Source organism: Malaclemys terrapin, chromosome 1 (assembly GCF_027887155.1).
Source record: "Malaclemys terrapin pileata isolate rMalTer1 chromosome 1, rMalTer1.hap1, whole genome shotgun sequence".
Lineage (NCBI taxonomy): Eukaryota > Metazoa > Chordata > Testudines > Emydidae > Malaclemys > Malaclemys terrapin.
In genome coordinates, this window is record NC_071505.1 from 298,553,508 (window position 1) to 298,573,938 (window position 20,431).

Sequence of the window (20,431 nt, forward strand, 5' to 3'; positions counted from 1 at the left end):
ATACTAAAATTAAGACTCTTTCTCTTCCCCTCATTTAAAAATTCATATCACATGTGAAACCAGAACCAAGATCTCTCTATCGGAGCAAAGGTTTGCAAACAGTACTAGTTCAACGAGCAGAGGGTTACATATTTACCTACATCACCTGGCAAATATAGTTGCCAGCTGAGCCAATGGGACAGCTCTTTGAAAGACATCCTGGTAATCTGATGTCTTTGAGGGAAAAATACAACAGTTTTTGTTTGCTTACAGTTCTTTATAAAAGAGAAACCATTTGTTGAATCATGTCTTTGAAGGCCGCCTCTTTGTGGCAATACAGTTTTTCATTCCTTTAACTTTATAAGAAAAGGTACAGCATGAACTGTATTGGTAAGAAACAATAAAATGAATCTACCTAAAATTTTCAGCTAGACAGAGTAGGTGCATTAGAATTAAATGTTGATTTGGAAATTAAGTGCAAGATGGAGCTTGGAACCCAACTCAGCAATAGGGTTAAACCCACTTACAATGGGTACAGTGAATTTAGACTTCTGTTTATCATGATATATTTTAAATGACAAATATGAAGAAGATATGGCCATCTCCTCAGTCTGATGTAGATTGGTATAGATCCAATGACTTCAAATACAGTGATGTTTATTTACATCAGTTGAGGATCTTGCCCATTAAAAAGCTGCTAATACTAGAAATGTAGAAAATGCAAACACCACCAGCCTGTCATCTGTGATATTACGGCTGAATATGAATGTGCTTTTTCTCTTTGGTTGGTTCATAGATGTTTGTTCTCTAAATCAATATGCTTCCTATGTTTACTTTCCCTCTTCTTAATGACCAGAATAGGCCACTCTTGAAACCGTAAAAAAACAAGGCCCCCTTTCATTCATGTGTCATCAGCTATAGCATTTGTAGTTATCTGTTTATTAAGGGACATCCTCTAATAAAGAACATTCAAGGACTCAGTTTTTGTTCCCTGATTATACATTTAGGTATTCCAGATTTATATTGCTCATTTAATTGAATTGAGGCTTATTAGGACTACAAATTTTCTGCTAGAAGGAGAAGAGAAAATAGCAAATGGTATGTGGCATTTTTCAGAAAGAGATCAAAAGTAATTGTGTCACTTGTTTTCAAGGTCAGGTTTGCCATTAAGCTGAAATCTAAAGTAAGGTACATTGATTTACAGGAAATTGCTCACTTACACACATATTAGGCATTTACAAATACTACTTTCGGAGCCCCTCTATGCTGATAAGCTTTTGTTATTTGAGCCAAGCATGTCATCAATAACGTCAGTGTATGTTTATAAACATTTTTTTTCTGATTCTGGTATTCAAAGTTCAGACAAATATTTGTTTTAGAGTCACTTCAAATGAATGGACTGAAATTCAGTCACACACCTCTCTTCAACAGGAAACTCTAAGTCTATTGGACTTCCTAGAAGCAAAAGAACCAATTAGAAGGCTAATGTAGTTTTCCTGGAAAATGGAACTAGTTCTTTATTTACTTCTTGAACTGGAAAAGACCCAGCACTTCTTATCATCATCCCTTTAATCTTAGAAGCTATGGGGAAAAAAACCTCTTCACAATCTTTACAATTAATTACAGAACATTTTTATCATTTGAGAGTATTTTTAAGCTAAAAATAAATTAAAGATGGTCTTGTGTTTAAGGCATAGGACTGGGATTTATGAGATCTGAGTTCGGTTCTTGGTACTCCCACATATCTTCTGTTGTGGCCTTAAGTATGTCACTTAGGCTTGGTCTACACTAAACCCCCAAATCGAACTAAGGTACGCAACTTCAGCTACGTGAATAACGTAGCTGAAGTCGACATACCTTAGTTCGAACTTACCGCCGTCCAGACCCGGCAGGCAGGCTCCCCCGTCGACTACGCGTACTCCTCGCGGCGAGCAGGATTACCAGAGTCGACGGGGAGCACTTCTGAGTTCGATTTATCGCGTCCAGACTAGACGCGATAAATCGAACCCAGAAGTTCGATTGCCTGCCGCCGAACCAGCGTGGTAAGTATAGACAAGCCCTTAGGCACCAATTGAGCAAAGCACTTAAGCTCATGCTTAACTTTCAGTGCATGTGCTTAAATGTATTGCTGAATCAGGGCCTACATCTCTCTGCCTCTCATTTTCCCATCTGTAACATTAGGATATATAATGTTTTCTCTCCCCCCCCCCCCACCTCTGTTGCATCTGTTTAGACTGTAAACTCTTTGGGGTGGGGACTGTCTCTTAACATGTTGTACTGAGCTTAGCACAATGGATTCAGATCTTGGTGCATCTACATGCTCCCATAATACAAATATTAATCAATAAATAATAGGAGTAATGGTGTTAATGGGGGTACACCGTTGGGTGCTATATGGCCAAACTTTCCGCTGGCTTCCCTGATGGAGGCTGCAGAATTTACACCATCCAGCAGGAACATGTGCAAATCAGATGTGCTGACACATTTTGTAGGCACAGGTATGGAGACCAGCTGAAAATGTGACTGTTTGTCCAAAAATGCAATATACTTTAGAAAAAAACAAAACCCCAATTTTACTCTCACTTAGACCAGTTTTTACATGGATGTAGCTCTACTGACTCCACTGAAGTTACACACATGCTCAAGAGCCTTGATGAACTGAGGTCTCACTCTTGGGAAAAGAGAGATCAGTGTCAGACCCAGTACGTTTTCTTTACGTACACCAGATGCATTTACTGACGAAAAGTCAAAGCTCTAACTCTGCCTGTGTTCCAGCAGAACAATGCTAGATGATATTACACTGGAGAAGTGACAGTTCTTTTTTGCTCTACCCAGTGCACGGAGATAAAAGCACCCCTTAAACAAACAAACCATGATTTGCACGTCCTTCCCATTCCACTATACCACTACCCCCAAATCTGTGCAGGATCTGCCTGCCTGCTCCTTTGGTGTTCATTGGTATTGGTGTAAAAAGTAAGAATCCTGGTATATTTCACCATCAGTGCAGAGCAGTGTGACACTGATTGGAGGCAGCATGCAGCCCCAAACAAATTGCCTAGCGTCTTTGGCCCCTGCTGTAAATTGATCTATGTCCCTGCCAGACTAAATGCGGAAGCAGACCAAATCTTTTTTTGGAATTATTCTTCTTCGCCATCTATTTGTGTCTCAACCACCCATCCTTCCAGCATTCTGAGGCTAGTCATATGTATCCTTATTCTCCTCCAGGAACAAAGAAATTGCTGTACTAGATCAGACTAGTGATCCAGCTAAACCGGTACTCTGCCTCTGACAATGTCCAGTACCAGACACTGCAGTGGACCCCTGTGATGAAAGATTTTGTCATCTATAGAGGAAATTTTTTCCAAACTTCCATGAGTTAACAGTTGATTTATCCCCTGAAGCCTGAGTGCTTATATATCTCTAACTTTCTTCTATCCTATCTAGGGTAATTGTGGATATTCTCATTATCCATTTAAATGTCTAATCCCTACAGAGTGACAAGTAATTTCCTTTTCTCTCTGCCCCAGCAGCTAAGCAAGAAAAAGACTCTCTATATACTGGTTCTTAGTTTACTCTTGTGTCAATCAAATAATAACAATCCATTTCAGATAATAACAGAAAAATTAATGTATTCAAATATGGCATGCTGGCTGAGAAAGTGAGCTGCAAGATGAAAATGAAAAAAGGAGAGCAGATTAACAAAGGAGAGTGAGAGAAAACTTCAGTGAGGCAATTCCTATTTGAGTTTCACATATGAGTGTCAGGTTTCAGAGTGGTAGTTGTGTTAGTCTGTAAAAACAACAAGAAGCCCTTGTGGCACCTTAGAGACTAACAAATTTATTTGGGCATAAGCTTTCATGGGCTATAACCCACTTCATCAGATGCATGGAATGGAAAATACAGTAGGCAGGTATAACTATAGAGCACATGAAAAGATGGGAGTTGTCTTACCAAGTGGGGGGGGTCAGTGCTAACGAGGCAACTCCCATCTTTTCAGGTGCTGTATATTTATACCTGCCTACTGTATTTTCCACTTCATGCATCTAATGAAGTGGGTTATAGCCCACAAAAGCTTATGCCCAAATAAATGTGTTAGTCTCTAAGGTGCCACAAGGACTTCTAGTTGTTTTTACAGATGAGTGTGTGGTCACCTACACTGTGCCCATAAGCTTCTATTCCCCAGCTAAAAAAGGGAAAGGAGTTGCACTAGAGGAAAAGCTTGACAAGAATAATGTAACAATGACTATTTGCATGTGCAGAGTCTCAAAAAAGCTTTTGACTAAGCACCTCCTCACACACACCCCATATCTCAAACTTTTGTCACCAGTGGACAAACCAGGCGCTATCAGATTTCTGTGGAATATGTGCACACAGTCCCAACAGTTACTGTTCCCCAAAGAACCACATTAAGATCTAAGTTTGACCTGGCCTCGTCCCCTGGCTATACACAGTACTCTCTGTGCATCTCCAGAAACTATTCCCATGACTCTGCATTTATACAGGGGAAATTGACATTCTGAGATTACCTTGTTAACCAATAAATATATGTTAGGCATAGTATAAACCACATTAATAGGTATTACGTGCATGGAATTAATATAACATACATTGTATATCTGGGTGATGGGAAATTATGTTAACTGAATGTATTATGCTCTCTCCACAATTCTATTCACCGATGTCAAGTATCCCACAACACATTGCAAAGCTGAAGTCAGCTTTGGCCTCAGAAAATAGGAAACCTGTCAAAGCCAAGATACATGAATGGTGTATCCTAGTACAGATTGGGATGTACCTCTATGCCCATCGTTTGGAAAATAGTATCCAAAACAGAGATAAGAAAAGTACAGAACAAAACAAGTGAAGGAACTGTTAGGAATGGGAGGGGATTGGATTTTAGTGATGTGTAAAGAGTTTTGTAACTTGTGAAATCACCCTATACCACTAGCTGAAATGCATCTCTTTGTAGCACACCTTCTGTGTAAGGTGAACACACTGTGAGAAGGAGGTATGTCTGTCTCCTTTTTGGGCTGTATCATTTTTCTTTAGACAATAAATTTGGCTACACTGGGTTATTTGGTCTCTTGAACATTTAAGAATGAACCGCCAGTATAATCAAACAATTTTGAATCAGTTTGAATCAGTAACCTCCACTATTTAGCAGAGGTGAATAAAATGAGAAACAAGCTTATTGCTCACAATAGAGTGATCGAGCTCTAAGATTACAGAAGTGAAATAGAGGCTGATGAAATGTGTGTGTAGGTGTTAATGGGGAGAGAACCATTTTTATAACTGCCTTAAAAGCTGTTTCATAAAATAGCATCATTGAGAGAGACTTCAAACATGCATGATTAATATCTTAACTGACTGTGCCTCATTTGGTATTATCTTGAAGGACAAATTTGTAAGATGATACACACTATTTAGACTTTACAATACTTAAGTCACAGTGCCAGTCAGCACCCTCTTTTGGCCGCTCACCAGACTGCTGTGAGAGGATCCAGCTGCTGAATTCCCGGATGTTTTAAATCCCCAGTGTCTAAACCAGTGGTTCTCAAACTATTGTACTGGTGACCCCTTTCACATAGCAAGCCTCTGAGTGTGACCCCCCCCCTATAAATTAAAAACACTTGTTTATATATTTAACACCATTTTAAATGCTGGAGGCAAAGCGGGGTTTGGGGTGAGGCTGACAGCTTGCGACCCCCCCATGTAATAACCTTGTGACCCCCTGAGGGGTCCCCGACCCCCACTTTGAGAACCCCTGGTCTAAACAGAGTCTTATGGCATCTGGGCACACTCTTGGGATGCAAATCTTCTATCTGGCACCCCTCCTGGGAGCTGTGGCCACACAATACTCTGCCCAGCCCTTAAAACCATGCTGACCCCTCAGAGTCTCCCTATAGCTTAACCGCACTCTATCTCAGAACTCCGGTCATGTGGCATTCTGGGCCCACAGTTTTACTTCTTCAGGGGCCATGTGAGTGGAGTAATTCTTAGAACACACAGACAGACTTTTCACATAGCTCTAAAACCATTGCTTTTAATCTCATGAGAAATACAGAGATCTATACAAAAATAATAGGAAGTACATGCATTCCCCTGCCTCAGTTTCCTCACCATTCTGGAACACTTTCTAGACTAGAGTCAGAGTTGTCTGGGGTTAGCCAAGTTCCTTCTGCTGCATGCATGCATGGTGTTATGAAACATAGAGCCTTCTCCCCTAGCCTGCCATCCCTTATCCTGGCCAGTCTGTTCCTATCCCCATCATCTCTCCTGTCCAAAACTTCCTGTGTGTCCCCCTCAATCTTCCCCCATGAGCCTATCATAGGGTGTCTGACCCCTTTAAGAAAAGTAGGCTCAAGACTCTTGTGCTTGAATACTTGTGCTCTTGTCAAACTTGATAGGGGGTGCAGGGTAGCATCTGCAGCTAGGAGAGCTCTAAGGAGATATAAGGGCTGGGAGAATAAAAGTGGCTGAGAGACCAGAAGCAAGGAGGCTTGAGTGATGGAGGCAGAGACTGTGGTGAGCCAGAAGGAAGCCTGGGAAACCAGAGGCTGTGAATGGCAGAGGCAGCAAAGCCTAAGGGCTGGAGGTGGTGACACTAAAGGGCCAGAGATATATGTGTCTGGACTAGAGTTCAGGGATACGAGGCATGAGTTTGACTAATGTACATTAATAAAATCAACCCAAGGAGGGGCACAAAGTTGTTTCTGAGAGGCCAAGGGAATTGGGGGACTGAGTTTGGCCAGCTTGAATTTGGCCAACCCGGCCTATGGTGGGGCTAGACTATTACAGACCCCTTTTTAAATGCCTCTTTTGTCACCCCTCTGTCTCTTTATTCTACTCTGGGAATTTTCCACTCCCTCTACTTCCCCCTTCCCTTCAGAGAAGTAAAAGGAAGTGTCTTCTCCCAAGCTCCCAGCTAACCCATAATCATCCAGGTCTTTCCACCTGAACTGGTGGCCACTGAGTTCCAATGACCCTCCATTTTACCTGGTCTGACAGAGGCATGACACAGCTCTGCCAGTCCATGGAGGAGTCCACATTTAAATAGATACATTCAGGCCTCATCTACACTACAAACATTTTGTCAGTATTACTATACCACCAGAGTCCCTTAGCTTAGATGAAACTTATGCAGACTGAAGGAGTTTTTCTATCAACATGGCAATACCACCTCTCCAAATGACCCAGACATCTGTTGGAAAAGTAATACAGCAAATCACAAAAATTTCCAATAAGTTCTTGGAATGTAGTGGGGAAAAGTTTTGCTTCAGAAAGTGGAGGAAGTAAACAAGGGGACAGCAATTTCAGTCTTGATTCTGACAAACAGGGAGGAATTATTTGCAAATCAGAAGGTGGATGGCAATTTGGATGAAAGTGAGCATAAGATGACAGATTTCATGACTCTAAGGAAAGGAAGAAGTGAGAGCAGCAGAAAAAGGACAATGGACTCCAAGAAAGCAGACTTCAACAAATTCAGAGAACTGGTAGGTAAGATCCCCTGGGAAAAAAATCTAAGGGATAAAGAAGTTCAGGAGAGGTGGCAGTTTCTCAAGGAGACAATATTAAATGCTCAACAGCCAACTATTCCAATGCAAAGGAAAGATATGAAGAATAGTAAGAGGCCAATATGTCTCCATCAGGAGCTCTTCGATGAACTGAAAATCAAAAAGGAATCCTACAAAAACTGGAAACATGGACAAATTGATAATGAGGAGTAACAAAATAATAACACAAGCATGTAAGGACAAAATCAGGAAGACATATTTGTGCCACTCTACATGGCACTAGTGAGGCCTCACTTGGAATATTGTGTCCAATTCTGGGTGCCAAACTGTAGGAAAGATGTGGACAAATTGGAGTGAGTCCAGAGGAGAATCAACAAAAATGATAAAAGGTTTAGAAAACCTGACCTCTGAGGAAAGGTTAAAAAAAACTGTGAATGTTTAGTCTTGAGAAAAGAAGACTGAAGTGGCACCTGATAAAAGTCTTCAACTGCATTAAGGGCTGTTATAAGGAGGATTGTTCTCCATATCCACTGAATGTAGGTCATGAAATAATGAGCTTAATCTGCAGCAAGGCAGATTTTGGATAGATATTAGGAAAACTGTTCTAACTATAAAAGCAGTTAAGCTCTGGAACAGTCTTCAGAGGCAGAATGTGGGATCCCCATTGTTAAAGGTTTTTAAGAACAGGTTGGATAAACACCCATCAGGGATAATCTAGGACAGTTTACTTGGTCCTGCCTCAGCACAGAGGGCTGGACTTGATGACCTCTTGAGGTCCCTTCCAGCCCCACATTTCTATGATTCTATGAGATTAGGTATGCTGACAGAAGTACTCTTATTGGGATAGCTACATTGGCTAGGGGGGTTGGTTATTTCACACCCTTGACCAATACAGTTATGCCCACAAAACTTTGTGGTGTAGGTCTGGCCACAGTGATACAGCAAGTTTCATAGCAGCAGCTTCATACTAACTTCGTGACAGCAACCAGAATTCAAAAGTCATACATAGGTTCCCCAAATCATCATAGCTTGTATCAAAAATTAGAATGTTTTGTGCATCTTCAGACACTATGACAACTGTGTTTCAACAACCGGAAGTAAGCAAATCAGATTCATAGATGTACTGAAGAGGCTGCTATTAAGATATAAATGCACTGCCAAAATCTATATGATGCCTAGTGATTTTTTTCAGAAATATATATATAAAAATATATATTTTAAATATATCTTGAACACCCATAAATGTAATATTAAAGTCACAAAACAATACAGACATAAGGGAAGACAGTTAAAACATGCTCTTTTATATTATCTATACTCTTTTGACTTCATATATATCTGTTAAATGGCAAATTTACAGATTTTGAAAAAAACATGAGATATGAGTTATATAAAAAAAATTGGGGGGCATTTTATTTAAAAATATCTTAGCAGCCTCACCAGAAAATCTAGCAATTTGATTAGTTATCCTCAGGACATCAAAATATATGTCTTCTTATATTAAGAACTAAGTTTGACTAAAAGATGTCTCCATATATGCTTTTTTTTTTAAACATGCACACTGCATAACTGCATATAATCTACACACATACAGAGGAATCTCTTCTTATGTCACTAAATGCATCAATTCTGAGGTGGAAGGTAGTAGGTATTTAACATAAGAATTTTATGCAACAATTTAGAACAGGAAATTAAGAATAATAATTGAAATTGCAGAGGCAATTTGTATAGGCAGAATGCTAGTACTCACATTGAAATTTGGTGAGTTAACAGCTCTATTCCTGCAGAATGTGTCATTGGATCTTCGATGAGCAAAGGTGGTGAGGAGCTTGGTTTCAAAGCCTTATCAAGAAGGTGTCTCCATGAAGACTAGTCTCCCTAACACCATGTCTGGGGGTATTGCTTCAGTATTGACTCGAGTGAAATATATGACCTACTTAATCACTAACACCACTTCCTGAAGCACCTTACAAGTTCCTGTCCCATCCCAGTGTTGGCCACATCTAAGCCTGCTTACCTTAAGACATCTGACAGGATCGCCTCATAGCTTCATGTGATATAGCTGTGGATAAGTTTTAGTAGTTTTGTAACTGCAATGTCTGTTGCTAAGTGACTGCACCGCTGAGCTCCAGCAGTAGTCTGGAGACTTTTTAAAATGAGAACAGACACAAAAAGCGTGAGTAGAACACTTTGAAACTATAGGTTCAGTTCCTGGAAACTGTGTATATGCTTTGTGCAGGATATGAATAGATAGGTGTGAACTGTGCTTTCCTCTAACTAAAACAGATAATTTTTCAGTTCCTCGCTGGAGATCAATATCAATTATAACAAGTAATTTATGGTTCTTCCATCAAATATGGAATCAAATAAAGTGCTTCCCATACTGGATTTTAATTAATGTATAACTACAGTGACTTTTCACCTAAACATCCTCTGTGCAACTCAGTGCTGTCCGGTTTGGTATTACCCAGCTTTTCCTTTGAAATTAGATTGCAGGAGAGTACACTAATTCTCACATTAAACATTTTAAACAAAATAATATAAAATCAAATGTACCCTACATTATAAAATCACATTTCTGTTTTCAGAAGTTACCACCCCCCACAGATAATAAAAATAAGACATTTTTGTTAAAGGCAAGTTATCCTCCTCTTCTTACTAATTAATATTGTAATTTAAACTGTATTTTTGTATTATTGTAGTGTCCAATGTGTCAGGCATACAAATGAAGAGACAAGGTGCTTTAAAGTGCTTTAAAATTGGAATGGAATATTTATCTGTTGTATTATCTATCTATCCTTCACAACATACGACAACCCCACTGTTACTAGGCAGGCTTAGTGCGTGGACAAGATCATACGGATGAAGAACATCCAGACAAAGCAGAACCTAAGCAAGACAGAGGTTATGCTGACTGGCACTTTGAGGAGATTGCAGCCACAATGTGCTCTCCTGCGGCTGAAGATGCTCACAAGCTACAATTGGTCAAGTCGGGCTGCAAGCATATCTGTCATGTCCCCCGCTCAGTACGTTGGTTCCTTCTAGAACATCATGTCGGATTCAAGTTCTCAGTCCCTGTCATCAAAGCATTTAAAGGAGTGAGCATAGGGTACCAAAAAGATCACCTAGAGCTCTGGGATGAGAACCACATTCAACAACTCGTCTCCTCAGGCACAGTGGAGTAAAGCTGGGCCATGTATGAGACAGGGTTTTCTCCAGGGCCAGGGCCAGACTGTGGAAGGAACTCCCCCATGAACTAAGAACCACCACTCAACCCACAACCTTGCACTCCAAGTGCAAGGAGCAGGTCTTCGCCCTTGTTTTTGCCAATATAAGCACAGGGCACACTGTATATCTAATAAAATAAGCATTTAAAAATCCCCACATAATTTCTCCCTGGGGAGAGGAAAGAAGAACGAACCAACGGCATGTGACAGAATCATTCACATCACTTCATGCATCTCTAGAAGATGCTTGGATAATAGGGTGGCCAGGGCTGTATAAGAACTTGAATAGAATAAAAGAAACAACATATTAACAAAATATCAAAAGGCACCAGCTCTTGTTAGCAATACTGTTAGCAATTCCTCTGACCCATTCCCCCACTTGCTTCTCCCTCTTGACCAGACGCCTCAGCTAGCCTCCCCCACCACTGCTGACCGGTGACCTCTGCCCTCTCAGTTGTTTGTCCAGTCCACAGAAACAGACTCAGGCACAGGGTGAGGAAAGAAATGACATAAGCAAACAAAGAAGTGCCAGTCTGATGGCGTCTGTGTTACTGAAAATGGCTTCACGCCTCACGGCAAGTCTGCATTCCCCCCATTCTCCCAGTGTCTTCCAGCAGATACTCCTCCAGGCTGCCACACTCTTCCTCCACAGAGGGAGGAGACAGGGTCTGCAGGGGCAGAATACCCTCCTGGTCAGTCTCGGCCTCCTACTTCAGGAGTGTCTGGCAGTGGCAATTCCTACCACTCTTGCCCACCCTTCCGCTTTATTGCTGCCCAATTGACGGGCTAGCTTAACCCTATCAGACATCTTCCTAATGGGCCACAGCTCACCTGGAAGTATGAAAACAGATGGAAAATTCAGCACTCTGGCCTAGCTGTTGCATCCCTTGGAGTAAAGGGGAGTTTTTCTATCAATTTCAACAACAGCACTTGGTGCTAACAACAGGATCCTCCAATTTTTAGCTCAAATTCTTCTAATTAAGCTCAACAAGCACCTTAACTGTGTGAACAGGGTTTAAAAAAAAAAAATCTTAGACAGGTGTTCTTGTGGCTAGGAGATTGCAATGAGAATACAGCATATGTAGCCCTTCTGCCCGTTGGAATCGGCAGCAACAAGGGCAGGGTTCAGTATCTAGGGGTTCCTTTTCAACAATACTACACAAAACCGGCTCCAGTCCCCACCCAGTGACCTGGGATAATTACACACGACCCCGGGATGCCTCTGAGAGGCAATACTTCCCCTCCCGCAAGCACAGAGTCTGAGTGTAAAAAAGAAACTTTTAATAAAAGGAGCGAAGTCACTCGGCATCAATTTGGGAAAACGCTGCAAGCAGGATTCATAAAAATAAAACCATGAGCAAAAGGCCCACCCCAGAGTACATTGGGGCAGTGTCCTTTTCCCCTCAGATTCATAAGTTCAGCAACCAAATGTCCATTTACTGTGCCTGTCCCTTCTCTGCACCCCACTCAGAGTTGTTATCCGTGGTCAGTACAGACCCAGAGTTCAGAGATGCACCTGCAGAGTTCACCTCCAACTCTGGGTGGAGGGGGGGCGGGTAAGAAGGCACCTTACTCACTCCACTGCCCAGGCACTCACTTATCAGCTCCTCCCCGCCAGCTACCCTGCCAGCCGATCACCACGCTTCTCCGCCAGATGCCCTGCTGTCCAATCGCCGTCCCGCCAGTCACCCTGCTGGCCGATCACCACACCTCTCTGCTGGCTGCCCTGCCAGCCGATTGGCCAGGATGTCTTCAGGGCCCACTACTTAACATAGTTCTCAGTGATTTCAGCTGTTAGTGGGGGAGCCTCACTGCTGGTGTGCACTGGGCAGCCTCTTGCATCAGAGAGACAGTCCCAAAGCAGGTCTAATGCTGAGACCTAGGTAACCGTGATTTCAGCTCTGCGGTGTGTAATAAGACTCTCAACTGAGTCTAAATTAGCTCAATTATTACACAGTGGAGAGAGGAAGGATCAAATGCTTGCTCAAATTATCACTTTTGGCCGCTATTGGCTCTCCAGTCTCCTTGTTGATTGGGGCAGGAGTAATAAAGGGATGTGTGAATCACGGGCAGCAGAACTGTGCTTGGCATACCCTAATTGAGGGACTCAACCTCAACTAAACGGCACTTGCTAGGCAGGGGACATGGGTTCCAAAGCCCAGTGAGTTGAGAGACGGTGGGGGCCAGCTACTTGTAGTGAGTGATTTGGGCCCTGCTTAAGGGCCCTAGACACCACTTGGGAGTTTCTAACCAGCCAGGGAATTCTCCAGCCACTGTTTATGGACAGAATCCATCCCTTGGTGCTGCCTGAGTGGCACAAAGGGATCAGAGCACAACACAGGATCTAGCTCTGTATGTTTATGATCTTTTTGATTCTTATGCCTCCCCATGATTTTGTTCACTGCATAGACACCAAGGTGAGAGGCACTTTAAAAATACCACACTGGATAAATTAGGTGTACATTTCAGCTTTTTAGCTCAGAGACCATCTTTTGATATATGTATGTACAGCACCTAGCACAACAGAGCCCTGACCCTCACTGGAAGCTGTAGGTGCTGCCACAGTACCAGTAACAACTTCTGAGCCAGATCCAGCAAGACGCTGAACGTCTCCTGGGATAGGCCAAGAGCCTGGAGCTCCTAGTAAAAATGGGAGTGAAGAGACTCTGTATGGCCCAGGAGGCACACAGTTCCTCACAAGGTGAGGCCCTCTGCTTTGCAAAGAAAAAAGAAAAAGAAAAGAAACTAATAAATAAAAGAATCCTCACTGCAGGGACAAGAACGGGATCAGATCAATGAAAATCTTTTAATCACTTGTAAAGGTAGCAGCTGAAAACTAGGGCACCAAATTAAAAGAACCTCCTCCCCTGGGTTGTAACGTTGAGCCTTTAGTTAATACCATTGCTGGTGAGCCCATAGCCGCTGCCAGTTGGAATGACAAGGTGGGTGAGGAAATATCTTTTACTGGACCAACTTCTGTGGGTGAGAGAGAGACAAGCACACACTGTCTTCACTTTGAATCGGAAGCATTAAGCATTTCCCAAAGGATATTTTCTGTAGTTCAAAGCCATACAGCCATGGAATGGGCACGGGCGCAGGCCCTGCAGCTTTCCCCATGCTGCCTAATTAATTTGCCCCAAGCAAACGGTGAGATCATAAATCAGTCTCCATCTCCATTCCCGCTTTGGACTCTCTACCAAAGGTGCTACTTGATTTCAGTTGTGATGGTGCTTTTAATTACACAGACCCCTTGTTTGCTAGCAACTATACTCATTTCACATAGGCCACTGAACTGCTGTTATATGATAACTTTCAACTACCAAAGCAATCTGGCTTTGAGCTGGCCACCTCGAGAAGAAAGGCTCCATAGCTCATTACCAGCTACCTTTCAGCCATGCCATTTGCCCCTTTCAAATTCACGTCTGCATTGTAACCCATGGCACCTGTATCACAATAGCCAATAAATATCCTTGAGAGCAATTTGAATATTCTTCTATTGTATCTGTGTTGGAAGCGGGGCCCCCACTCTGGTCTCACACTAGCAAAAAAAAAAAAAAAAACCCAAAAAACTTCTTTGTGCTATGGACTAGAAATGGGTTAGTATTTTAGAGAACTTTTGAAATGCAGTAACTGACGTCATCTCAACTCAGTAAGGGCTGGAGTTCATCCTCAGTCATACCCAATATGAGATTTCATCATATGTTGCAAAGCACCTTTCCTGCTAGATAAAGTGTAACTGTAACAATCTCAAACCCACAGTTCTCAATCATTTGGTGCTAGCAATAGGTCAAAGTTTAAGAGTGAAATAATTTAATACACAAACATTTGCAGAATATCTAAAAAATGCCTTTTTAAAAGGCCATGTCCCGCACCCAGGCACCTTTGAGATTGTTAAGGGGAAGGAAGGGACTCTACCATTTTCCCCTTTGCTTTCTAAACTTAGAATTGAATCATAGAAGATTAGGGTTGGAAGAGACCTCAGGAGGTCATCTAGTCCAACCCCCTGCTCAAAGCAGGACCAATCCCAACTAAATCATCCCAGCCAGGGCTTTGTCAAACCGGGCCTTAAAAACCTCTAAGGATGGAGAGTCCACCACCTACCTAGGTAACCCATTCCAGTGCCTCACCACTCTCCTAGTGAAACAGTGTTTCCTAATATCCAACCTCCTCCACTGCAACTTGAGACCATTGCTCCTGTTCTGTCATCTGCCACCACTGAGAACAGTCTAGCTTCATCCTCTTTGGAAACCCCCTTCAGGTAGTTGAAGGCTGCTATCAAATCCTCCCTCACTCTTCTCTTGTACAGACTAAACAAGGCCACTTCCCTCAGTCTCTCCTTGTAAGTCATGTGCCCCAGTCTCCTGATCATTTCCCCCCCCCCTGTTTTGCATTAGTGCTGACTGAGCCTAGCCTTGAACTCCACAAACCTCCCTCTTCCTCTACAGACAGTACCACTGCCTCAGTCTGCCCCCTGCCTCTGGTCTGAGCCAGTTGAGGTTTCAAACTTATACACAAGAGTCAGAAGCCCTAGCTGATGTTCTCAGCAAGGGGGGGGGGGGACTTATAAATTAGGTAAGTCATCAGCAGATTAATGTGCTGGGTGTTTGGGGTTAGACACTCTGATAATAAATATCAGACAGTGTAGTCTAAAATATTTAATCAGATTTCTTTAAACTGCTATGTAGCCCACGTGAGAGCTGCTTTTAAATGAAAACAATGTTCATGACTTTCAAGGATAGCGTATTTGTTGTTTTGCCAGAACTTTCATCTGGAGAACTTCTCTATCATCTCACATTGGTTCCTATTCACAACCCTTATGATGTTTTTGTTCTTTCCACTGTTTAATGTTTATCTTCCTTTACAAAAATAAAAAGTTATATGGGAAAGTGTGTTTTGTGGGCATTCCCACTGTGTGTATTTGCATATTTGAATGGTATCTCAATAGCAGAATGTTCTTCAAACAGTCTGAAATCACAGAGGCTATGCAGGTAGTAATCAGAAGACTATGCACAACTACAAATTATTATGCCAAGCAAGAATCAAGCAAGCAGTAACAAAACACTCGAGCTAAAAGTGCCAAGGTTAGATGGATAAATCCCCACAACAAATTTGTTCAATAATGGCTTGCTTTACATTTTTGGTTTAAGTGTAATGAAAACTTCTTTGGCATGGTGGTTGTTTCCAAATTAATTGCAGTTTTGTTTTAGAAGATTGTACAGCCCAGCATCTGAGAGTGACTTTGTTTGCCAAGGAACACTTTTATCTGAAGGTTCTTCAGAAGTTTCAGAAAAGCTTGATCTAATGTGACAAACTGCAGCACCTCTAGAGGATTCAGTCACCTAGAAGCACTTTTTAAAAAAAAATTCCTCAGTTATGATGTGAAGAGGCGATAAAAGTGGTTCCCCATTATCAAGTTAACAGCATCCACTTTCCTCAGTGCTGTGTTCTGACAGTTCATATAGTGAGGAAACATTTCTTCTTATGTCTGTATTGTGAATTGAACGGTCTTTAAAAAGAAATGGCCAAATTCCAACTTGATGGAAGTTGGTGCAGCTCCATTAGAAATGTTTGGGACAAATTCTGTTGTGACTTGAAAACCACCGGGTAAGTAAGCTGGTCAGAAAACAAGTATAAATGGGAGTCAATCGTAAAGTAGTATCATTTGCACTAATCTGGCATTCAGTGGACATATAGATAAGCCATTTCAGAACTCTGCCGGTGTCTCTTTCTTACTAAAATGTAAATCTGAGTAAATAATTAGTAATTAGAGCTGGTCAAAAAACAGGACAAAGATTTTGTGAAATATTTGGAAATTTTAAAGTTGTTTTCATTTGGCATGGTACAAAATGGACCCCTTTCTCATTTTGGATAAAATTGACACAATATTTTTACTGACATTTTAGTTGTTTTAGACATTATCAATTTTTTGATCACCAAAAGTACATTTTCTTAGCAAAAACCAGGTTTTGAGTGAACAAAAATATGTTGAAAATATTTCAAAATGAATGATAAAAATACTGGTAAAAGATATTGTGAGAAAATGGAGAAGTGTAGAAAGCTCATTTTTCAACAAAAAATTTATCATGAAAAACAAATTGACTATTTCTATGAGTAATAGACAGAAACACAGGAACTGCCAGACTGAGTCAGACTAAAGGTCCATATAATCTGGGATCCGGTCTCTGACAGTGGCCAGCATCAGACACTTCAGAAGAAGGTATAATAGCCCCACAATAGGCAGATGTGGGATGATCTGCGCCCCATATAGGTGTCACCCTGAACTCTAGTAGTTAGAGATTGGCTTAATCCCTTAACCATGGGTTCTAATAGCTCTTCCAATTTTTTATTATTTATGACAACTCTGCATATTCATCATATCCAGTCCCTTTTTGAATCTTGCTAAGTTGTTGGTCTCAACTTCCAGTGGCAATGAGTTCCACAGTATAATTACATGGTGTGTGAAGTAGTATTTTCTTTTACTGTTTTTTTAATTTCCTACCTTTTAATTTCAGTGAATTTATTTATTGAATTTCCACACTCAGTGAACAGATCACAAACATTTCCTATTTATTCATTATTTTTGGTAGCATAATTAGTATTATAGCAGTATTTAAGATGCCCAGCTGAGATCAGATTCCCCATTGTACTAGATAGTGCACAAACACATAGTAAGAGACAGACCCTGGTGCCAAAAGAATTTACAATCTAAAGAGACAAGACAGAGTGAGAGAAAAGAAGTATTATTTCCATTTCATAGATGGAGAACTGAGGCAAAAAGAGACAGATACCAGTTTGTGTAAACAAAATGCATCCAAACACACATTATCAAGGAAGTCCTCATATGAATATGATACATAATACAACTTAATGATCCTCAAAGCAGATACATCAATGACTGGAAAAGCCATCCTGAACCTACCTCTTAATGATAAAGAGAAGCTGACTGAGAATAATAAGGAAGACTTGAACTAATGACCATAAGGCTACTTGAATTCAGAGTAGTACAGAATGGGATCACAGCATGCAGCAGAATAAAGTTATAAGATTTCAGAAAAGAAAATTTGGGATCTATTAAGAAATCTATCTAGTAACAAGCAATCAGGAGTAAAAATTAAAATCAACAAGTGTAGAAGAAGGTTAAAAGATGCTACTATAACTATAAGAACCAAACAATGTGGCATTACAACAGGCTCCACAAAGATCTAAGAGTTAAAGAAAATCTGTATTGGAAATGGAGAGCCAACCCCTCAAGAATAATCTGAGAATCAAATAAATCCAACATGCAAGAGACAAGGGCAGCAAAAATCTAGCCAAAAGGGAATAAGGGCTTTAAAACATATCAGCTTCCATTTTTAAGCTAAATTCCCCTAATTAGTACATGAAAGCAAAAACCTCAAAGTAATTTTTTGTAAAACAGACATACTTGATACTCCAAATTTACCATTGTCATGTGCCAAGTGGGTCTGCAGATCCTAGCATCACAGAGGGCCAACTCTTGATGTAATTTAAAAGAGAGAACTTTTAAAATACAGTAGACTCTCACAGTTATGAACACCAGAGTTACGAACTGACCTGTCAAATACACACCTCATATGGAACCGGAAGTACACAATAAGGCAGCAGAGACAAAACAAAAAGCAAATACAGTACAGTACTGTATTAAATGTAAACTACTAAAAAATAAAGGGCAAGTTTAAAAAAAAAGATTTGACAAGTAAGGAAACTTTCTGTGCCTGTTTCATTTAATTCAAGGTGGTTAAAAGCAGCATTTTTCTTCTGCATAGTAAAGTTTTAAAGCTATATTAAGTCAATGTTCACTTGTAAACTTTTAAAAGAACAACCATAATATTTTGTTCAGAGTTACGAACATTTCAAAATTATGAACAACATCCATTCCCGAGGTGTTTGTAACTCTGAGGGTCTACTGTATTAGTACAAACTGATTCTTGCCCTTATAAATGAGCCACCAGGTTCACCTGCCAAGAAAGAAAACACTAACATTTTTTAATAAACAAAACAAAACCTGAAAAAAAATCAATGCTTAAAACTGGAATAATTTCCCAAGTAGCTTTGTGCGGCCATTTTAGATAGTATCAGTAACTGTTTCCCTGCGGGCATCTTTCCCATTCTGTTGGATTCATGATCCAAGAAACATAAGCTTTCATGGAACACTGATGATTCAGGATCAATCTGGCTTCCATTAAAGCAAATGACAAGACTGATGGCCCTGGAGCTGAACTGAATCAAGCCTCCTGAAGCAGGGGAGTATTGGTAAATACTGGTAAAAGATATTATGGAAAAATGTAGAAGTGTAGAGAGCTCATTTTTCAACAAAAACTTCTCATGAAAAACAAATTGCTTAGTTCTATGAGTAATAAACACAGGAATTGCCAGAACGGGTCATATTCAAGATCCATCTAGTCTGGGATCCTGTCTCTGACAGTGGCCAGCACCAGATGCTTCAGAGGAAGGTGTAGTAACCTCACAATAGGCAGATGGGAGATCCTCTGCCTCCCATATAGGTCTCCGATTCCTATTGACTTCAGTACCTTGCTGTCTTAGGGCCTTAGTTAAATAGTTTTACAGCTGATGGCAGCAATCTCACTCAGACACAGTATCTTCCCGCAGATCTAACATTCATGTAAAAAAAAAAAAACTGCTGGAAAGGCAGATTATCCAATTTTGTCTTTCTATCTGAGTGGCAGCTAATGGGTGTGCGATCAGATGTAGGCAAGGGATTTTCCATGCCTTTCCAGGGCAGGCTGTGGCCAGATAAGGGCACAAACCGAGCAGAAAGATTCACATTAGGGATACATCAAAGTATTAGAATACCTGCTTATTCAGTGCTATAGTTTGATTAAAACTCATAGTGAATGGGGGCTTTTCCTCATAGACAGTAACAACCAGCTTCACAACACCCCTGTGGAATGCTAGCTATTCTTATCCTTGTTTTATAGACGGGGAACTGAAGCACAGAGATTAAGTGATTTACCCACAGTCTATGGCACTCAGGAAGGAACCCAGATTTCCTGCCTCATAGTCCCATGCCTTAACCACAAAACTCTCCTACCCTAAGCCTGCAAAACACTGTTTTACCCTCCCTCCGCCCAAGAAAATCACTCCATTGTGCTCACATCAGTTTATGAAGTGACAGCATTTGAAGTTTATAGAAAATGGCTGTGGGAACTTCTCGCCACCACTAGCCTCCTCCTGCAGAGCTGCAGCCCAGGGAGCTTTTGCTGGGATCTCTGCACAATTACAATATTTAGGCTAGTTTTTCAAAAGATATTTATGCAGATAAGCTTGGAGAGAGGGGGCGGGAACGCTTAGGATGCCAGCAACTGCAGGGTTGTGTGTAGAATTTGGTGACTCTCAGTATTTCTCTAACAACACTTTATAAACATTAACCCCCTTGTGGGGTTAGCAGAAGGTAGAATTCTCTCCATGTTTTAGAAGTGAATACCCTGAGGCTGAGAGGATACATTAATCGACTAAACCCACAGAAACTGTTATAGTCGGATTACAACTCAGGAGGTGCTCTTAGTTCTGGGCTTAGTCAACTCACCCATGTTACCTCCTTTCTCAACTTGCAATTCTCGGCTTCATTCACTGCAGACTTCCTAATTTCTGCAACAAAATGAAACAGGATTCCTCTGGTCAGCAGCCATCTTTACTACACAATTCCGATTCATCCTGCACGCTGAGTGCGAT